General features: G+C 46.8%; 1 long non-coding RNA gene across 1 annotated transcript; it reads right to left on the bottom strand.

Annotated features, from left to right (window-relative positions):
* Nucleotides 1-5223: 5223 nt before the first annotated feature.
* Nucleotides 5224-5616, bottom strand: LOC149972404 (uncharacterized). Its single transcript, XR_016491495.1, has 2 exons — nt 5489-5616; nt 5224-5386 (listed from the first exon to the last, which is right to left on the bottom strand). It is a non-coding gene; the product is annotated as an uncharacterized LOC149972404 (long non-coding RNA).
* Nucleotides 5617-8089: the final 2473 nt, after the last annotated feature.

The following is an 8089-nucleotide window of genomic DNA, read 5'->3' on the forward strand; positions in this document are numbered from 1 at the left end:
GAGAATCTTGTTTCTCATGGTCTGGGAGTCTTTAGGTGTCTTTTGGCAAACTCCGAGCTGGCCAAGGGGTCTGAAAACCTTCCGAAAGGCACTCTATTTTCGATTGCTGCATATGTGACACAACTCCTCCGTTTCTATTCATGGCCATAATAAATAGATGTGGAGACAATGGACAGCCTCTTAAAATTCAACTAGAATTGTATATAAATTCAAATGCCTTTTCAAAATCTGCTATGAAGGCCAGGCCTGGTATTTTTGATCTTTTGTAATGTTCAATTGTTTCAAGTATGTCACGATTCTTCAAAGTCGAACCCAGAAGCAGACCAGGACAAGGAGAGTAGGAAAAAGGTGAGTATTTATTTACAAGTGAATGGGTAGATATATCCAGGTGGTGTAGCGGGTAGCGGTGATGAGTTGATGGGAGTAAATAGGTGGATCCAATGGGGAAGCGGAATCTTCTGACGACCAGGCGGGAATGGGGTAAATGATCCGGGTGAGTAACTGAAGACAGAACAAACAGAGGTAAGTTCAAGGCAAGCAATACGTAACAAACAACAAAACAACTTCTATCCAACTTGAGGCTGATACTCTGGCACAACATACTGTTCATGGCTAACGATCCGGCAGGGAATGGATGTCAGGTCCGGGCTTATAAAGAGGAGAGATGATGATCAGGACCAGGTGTGCAGATAGCTGATGGGATACAGGTGCGGGTAATCAGAAACCCCAACTGGCTACATTGCCCGGCAACCAGACAGGGTGCGTTCCAGGACGCCGGAAAAACTCTCCAGGAAGAACATAGGCAAAAAACAGACTCAGGAAACGGGATTCGTGACAGTACCCCCCCTCCGACGAACGCCACCGGGCGGACTACCCGGAGCGCCAGGGTGGAGGCGGTAAAAGTCACGAAGCAGGTCATCGTCAAGGATCTGACGCCGAGGAATCCAACTCCTCTCCTCAGGACCATATCCTTCCCAATCCACTAAATACTGGAATCCTCGACCCCGCCGTCTGGAGTCCATGATGCGGCGCACCGTGTAGACAGGACCACCTCCGATCATCCGAGGAGGAGGGGGCAACAGAGGACTGAGGTGAACCGGCTTGAGGCAGGAGACATGAAAGGTGGGGTGTACTCGAAGCGTTGCCGGCAATTTTAGTCGGACCACAGCAGGGTTAATGATTCTCTCCACCACGAACGGACCAATGAACTTTGGTGACAGTTTCCTCGACTCAGTCCGTAGAGGAAGATCCCGTGTAGCCAACCACACCTTATCTCCGATGGTATAAGCGGGAGCAGGAATACGGCGACGATTCGCCTGGATCTGATACCGGTCAGAAACTCTAAGGAGAACCTTCCTGGCCCGATGCCAGGTCCGGTGGCAACGACGAATGTGGGCCTGGACAGAAGGGACCGAAAGATCCCTCTCCTGAGAAGGAAACAAGGGAGGTTGGTATCCGTACAGGCATTGGAAGGGGGACATCCCAGTGGCAGATGAAGGAAGGGTATTATGGGCATACTCGACCCAAGGTAATTGAGATGACCAAGAGGTGGGATCAGAGGAGACAAGACAACGCAGCGTGGACTCCATCTTCTGGTTGGCTCTCTCCGCCTGACCATTAGATTGGGGGTGAAATCCAGATGTGAGACTGACTGTAGCTCCAATGGCCAAACAGAAGGATTTCCAGACAGCAGAGGTAAACTGAGGACCACGGTCAGAAACAATGTCACAGGGCAACCCGTGGACCCTGAACACCTCCCTAACCAGTATCTCGGACGTCTCAGTGGCAGAAGGCAGCTTGGAGAGGGGAACAAAGTGGGCAAACTTGCTGAATCTATCCACAATGGTCAGAATAACCGTGTTACCAACAGAAGAGGGCAACCCCGTGACAAAATCCAGGGCCAGATGCGACCAAGGTCGTCGGGGAATAGGTAGGGGGTGAAGAAGCCCAGAGCTGGCCCGATTGGTACTCTTATTCTGCACACAAACAGGACAAGCGGCAACAAACCTCCGGGTATCTTCTCCCATGGCAGGCCACCAAAATCGTCTGCGCAGTAGCGCCATAGTCCGAGCAACACCAGGGTGACAAGCTATCTTGCTGGCGTGGGACCACTGAAGGACAGCAGAACGAACCGACTCAGGCACGAACAACCGACTGGGTGGACCGTTACCGGGCCCGGGCTGTCCGAAGAGCCGCCATCACCTCCTCCTCAATCCTCCATGTAACGGCTCCCACGACAACGTTCTGGGGAAGAATCGTCTCAGTCTTGGCCTCACTCTCCTCCTTCTTGGAGAACATCCGGGACAGGGCGTCCGCCTTCCCGTTCTTCGACCCAGGTCGGAACGTCAGGGAAAAATTGAAGCGTCCAAAAAACAAAGCCCACCGGGCCTGACGAGAGTTGAGACGTTTAGCCGATTGCACGTAAGCCAGATTCTTGTGGTCAGTCCAGACCACAAATGGTTGCTCCGCTCCCTCCAACCAGTGACGCCACTCCTCCAAGGCAAGCTTCACAGCGAGAAGCTCCCGGTTACCCACATCGTAGTTTCTTTCAGCTGGAGAAAGACGACAAGAGTAGAAGGCGCAGGGATGGAGTTTACCGTCAGTGGAGCTACGCTGGGACAGGATGGCGCCCACCCCCACATCAGATGCATCCACCTCCACAACGAACTGACGGGAAGTGTCAGGTTGAGAGAGAATCGGGGCGTTGGTGAATCGACTCTTCAAATCTAGAAATGCTCGGTCTGCCTCAGGAGACCAACAGAATTTTCTGGTGCAAGACGTCAGTACAGTTAAAGGGGCGGCCACCCGGCTGTAATCACGGATAAACCTCCGATAAAAATTTGCAAACCCCAGGAATCTCTGGAGCTGCAATCTCGAACCGGGCTGGACCCAATCCCGAACCGCCTGAACCTTCTCTTGGTCCATCTTGAGCTCTCCCCTGGAGATGATGTAACCGAGGAAGGACGTCGTGTGGGCGTGAAAATCACACTTCTCAGCCTTCACGAACAGACGGTTCTCCAATAACCGCTGCAGGACCTGCTTGACATGCTGAACGTGGCTAGAAAGCTCCTTCGAGAAGATGAGGATATCATCCAGGTAAACAAACACAAAAATACCAATCATATCTCTCAGAACGTCATTCACCATACTTTGGAACACAGCAGGAGCGTTGGTCAGTCCAAACGGCATCACCTGGTACTCGAAATGTCCCATCGGAGTATTGAACCCAGTCAACCACTCGTCTCCCTCCTTGATCCGAACCAAATGATAAGCATTACGTAAATCAAGCTTCGTAAAATCCGTAGCACCCTGTAAAGAATCGAAAGCCGAGCTCATCAAGGGCAGGGGATACTTGTTCTTGACCGTAATATCATTCAAACCCCGATAATCAATACACGGTCGAAGAGAGCCATCCTTCTTGCTCACAAAAAAAAATCCTGCTCCCAGAGGTGATGACGAGGGCCGAATGAGACCTGCAGCTAGAGACTTCTTGATGTAGGACTCCAAGGCCTCACGTTCAGGTCGAGAGATACTGTATAACCGTCCCTTGGGTAAGGAAGCTCCAGGAAACAGATTAATCGCACAGTCATAAGGTCGGTGGGGAGGAAGGGACTGAGCCTTCTGTTTACTGAATACTTCACCCAACTCGTGATATGTTTCTGGAACCAGGGACAAATCAGGAGGAACAGAGTCACTGATCTGACTGGAAATGGCAGGAGAACAGGCAGTCCTAAGACAGTTAGCATGACAATCAATGCTCCAACTAGTTACCTTACCCGTCACCCAATCAAACGAGGGATTGTGTTCCTTCAGCCAGGGGTAACCAATAACCAGAGGAACATGGGGTGAGGACAGAATGAAGAAGGAGATAAACTCTGAATGATTCCCCGACAACAACATCTTAACCGGTTCAGTCCTCATAGTGATCCGTGCCAGACTACTGCCGTTCAGAGTGGTTGCTTCAATGGCTTCCGGCAATTGCTCCTTAGAAAGCCCCAGCTGTTCCACCAAGTCGGCATCAATAAAGCTGCCATCGGCACCTGAATCGATAAAAGCGTTAATCTCTAAGCTCTGATCCTTATTCATAAGGGTCGCAGGAAAACGGGGTCTGACAGGATTCTGGAGAGGTTGAATCTGGCTCGCTAAAATTCCTCCCAAAACTAGCGAGCCGGGCAGTTTAACGAGCGCTGTGGACAAGTGGAGATGTAATGTCCTGAGCTACCACAGTAGAAACAGCTGTTGGTCTCACGTCTACGTTGGCGCTCCTCCTTAGTTAGCCCGTGTTGCCCCACTTGCATTGGTTCAGGATCTGGTGGCAAGACCCCTCCACTAATCCCGTGTGGGGAATAACGATCAATACGTTCTGGTTGACTTCCTGAACCGAATGGTAACCGAGTTGCTGATTGATTGGATGGGCCCCACTGCTTCTCCCTCCTTCTCTCTCGGACTCTATTATCTACCCGAATAGATAAAGTGACCAAGCTGTCTAGATCACTAGGCTCTGGATAGGATATCAGCTCGTCCTTGAGTTGCTCCGACAACCCCTGGTAAAAAGCCGCTTGTAGTGACTCCTAATTCCAACCACTCTCCACAGACAATGTCCTGAACTCGATCATAAAGTCTGCCACACTGCGAGCTCCTTGGCGAAGAGTGAACAAACGTTTAGCTGCGTCCTTACCTCGGACTGGATGATCAAAAAGCCTTCTCAGCTCTCCCGTGAATTCCTGGTATGAAGACATGCAGGTCCCCTGTCGTTCCCAAACGGCTGAAGCCCATTCCAGAGCTCTTCCACGCAGCAGTTCAATAACAAAGGCTATCCTAGCCTTGTCAGTGGCGTAAGAATGGGGCTGCAGATCAAACACTAACCCACACTGCATAAGAAACGAACGGCATCTTCCCAAATCCCCTTCATATTTATCAGGCGTCGGTACCTTGGGTTCACGGAAGGAAAACGCATCAGGCACGGCAGGTAAGATGGGTGAAATAGGTGGTGAATGAATCGCCAGCAAACTGAGCTGATCCTGGATCTGTGTCAAGCTAGCAGATAATTTCTGGATTGCAACCGCTATCTCCTGTAGCTCTGTCTTGTGTTGTCCCAATGTCCTCCCCTGCTGGGTAATGGCATGGCAAACGGAATCCAGGTCCGCTGGGTTCATTCTTGGCCGGATCGTTCTGTCACGATTCTTCAAAGTCGAACCCAGAAGCAGACCAGGACAAGGAGAGTAGGAAAAAGGTGAGTATTTATTTACAAGTGAATGGGTAGATATATCCAGGTGGTGTAGCGGGTAGCGGTGATGAGTTGATGGGAGTAAATAGGTGGATCCAATGGGGAAGCGGAATCTTCTGACGACCAGGCGGGAATGGGGTAAATGATCCGGGTGAGTAACTGAAGACAGAACAAACAGAGGTAAGTTCAAGGCAAGCAATACGTAACAAACAACAAAACAACTTCTATCCAACTTGAGGCTGATACTCTGGCACAACATACTGTTCATGGCTAACGATCCGGCAGGGAATGGATGTCAGGTCCGGGCTTATAAAGAGGAGAGATGATGATCAGGACCAGGTGTGCAGATAGCTGATGGGATACAGGTGCGGGTAATCAGAAACCCCAACTGGCTACATTGCCCGGCAACCAGACAGGGTGCGTTCCAGGACGCCGGAAAAACTCTCCAGGAAGAACATAGGCAAAAAACAGACTCAGGAAACGGGATTCGTGACAAAGTAATTGTCATATTTTATCTCCATTATGTATAATCCATGTAAAAAAAAACTGTCTGATCAGTATTAGTTAACAAGATTTTTATTCTATTTTATTCTATATGCTATTCATTTTGCAAGGATTTTCGCATCACAACATTAAAGTGCAAGAGTCCTCCAGTTTTTTAAATGGACTGGATCTTTATACCTACCATTTGGGTCCTCTTTTAATAGTAATGAAATCAGACATTCTTGTTAAGTTCCTGAAAGTAAAACATGCTAATAATGGATCTTTGAGTACATCATTAAAGGTCTGATATAACTCTACTGGTATACCATCAAGCCCGGGTGTTTTTCCAAAGTGAAAAGACTTAGTTGCCTCAAAGTTCGTGTTCTGTAAATTGGCCTTCACACAGGTTTTTCTGTAAATTTGTTAATTTTACATTATTGTTATTATTAGGAAAGAAATCCTTACAGTTAACATCATTCAGTGGAAATGGAGGAGCCTGAAAAGAAAACATATGCTTAAAAAATGTAAAAAATGTCATTTGGTGAATCATGGATCACTCCATTTGTAATGAGTTTCTGTAAATTGTTTTTGATAGCATTTCTATGTCGAAGATTCGAGACAATTGTTGTGCATTTTCAACTTTTTCCATCCAATTTGCTTTATTTTTGGAATACATTTTTGGAATACATTACACCTGATCATACTTGAAGACGGTGCCAGAGAAGATGCCTGACGTTTTACGTGCCCCTAATCAAATGTGTTATGTTCGTGGTGCTCTCTCCCTAGGTGCAGGGATCCTAGCGATGGCCAATGCAGGACCAGATACAAACGGAAGCCAGTTCTTCCTGACCCTGGGGCCTACTAAGTGGTTGGATCGGAAGCACAGTATCTTTGGGAGGGTATGCCAAGGTATGGCAGTGGTCAACCGCGTCGGCATGGTGGAAACAAAATTATAGATGCCATTAAATTATTCGATGTGACTAGTGATGTAGCGACAGAGATGTTCTGGTGGAGATATAGAGGAGAGAAGGGAGGTGAGAGTGGGGTTGAGCCCTCCTGACTTTACAGGCAAGCTAAGAGTGAGAGAGCCTTAACTTTGAGAGCCTTAATTACACATCTAACCACATAAGATATTTGAATGACTGCTCACCCACTCATGCATAAAGAAAAACATTGGTTGGAAATAAAAATGGGCATGGACAGACAAAAGCAATTGTCCATTTGCAGAAATAGATTTTTATTATTCTGACCTCTGATTTCTGTTTAAGTTATAACAGCCAGAGTTTGCCTTTATTGTGCATAGGATGCAAATAAGCTATACATACTCATATCAGTGTTAAAGCCGAAGATATGCATTACATTTTTCCTGACCGATTCCATGCCAGAATGGCCTGAAATATTTTTTATATCACATATGTTTCTGGCAATTCTCACATACAAACTTAATTCGGAGTTATGGTCCTAAAAATTGTTTTTATATTTATATCACAAACACTTTTTTTTGAAAATTGGACCATTTTAGGCCCTTTTTAGACCTATACATGCCTCCTGTAAGACTCTATGATCCGTGAAGTGTACATGGTACAGACAACATGTTGGTGTTATTGTATCAAATCAAATTTTATTTGTCACATCCGCCGAAAACAAAATATGTAGACCTTACAGTGAAATGCTTACTTACATGCCCTTAACGAGCAATGCAATTTTAGAAAAAATACCCCCCCAAAAAAGAAATAAAAGCAACAAATAATTAAAGATCAGCAGTAAAATGACAATAGCGAGGCTATATACAGGGGGTACCGGTACAGAGTCAGACTTGATTTTCCCTTTAAGATAGCAAACTGGCTCTAATTAATATCCTACATCTGTAGCTCATGCTGGTGATACTGTAGCTCAGTGGTTTCACTATCAGACATTACCACTTTGCATTGTGCTGATATTTCTATGGCATTGCGTTGGAATCCAACTCTGTTATGGGCAACCCCATTTTTACTGCAGATGTGATGTGGTGTCCTTGTTAATAAATGCGTTGTGCCTGTAATGGCAAATCTGTTTTGGAGATTTATAGATACGATTGCCTGCTCAAACGTTTTTCTTCAGACTTTAACTTACATTCTACAAATGTCTATCATTACCTTTTATTGCTTGGGTTGTTATTTTACACAGTTACCTCTATTTCTTTCTGCTTCTGCTGCAATGTGTCAAAACTACCCAAACAAATACGCTTGTAACCTTTTAAGTGGCTTTGGACAGATCACCGATCCAGTCAAAATAACTGGACTGCTGGATTTTGATATGCTATCCCCCTAGGAGGCTCAGCATAACATGCAGATACTGGAGTTCAGGCAGACAGGCACTATGGCTAGTGAGCAATAACTT

The sequence above is a fragment of the Oncorhynchus mykiss genome, chromosome 24 (genome assembly GCF_057628025.1).
Source record: "Oncorhynchus mykiss isolate SJ-2025 chromosome 24, ASM5762802v1, whole genome shotgun sequence".
Lineage (NCBI taxonomy): Eukaryota > Metazoa > Chordata > Actinopteri > Salmoniformes > Salmonidae > Oncorhynchus > Oncorhynchus mykiss.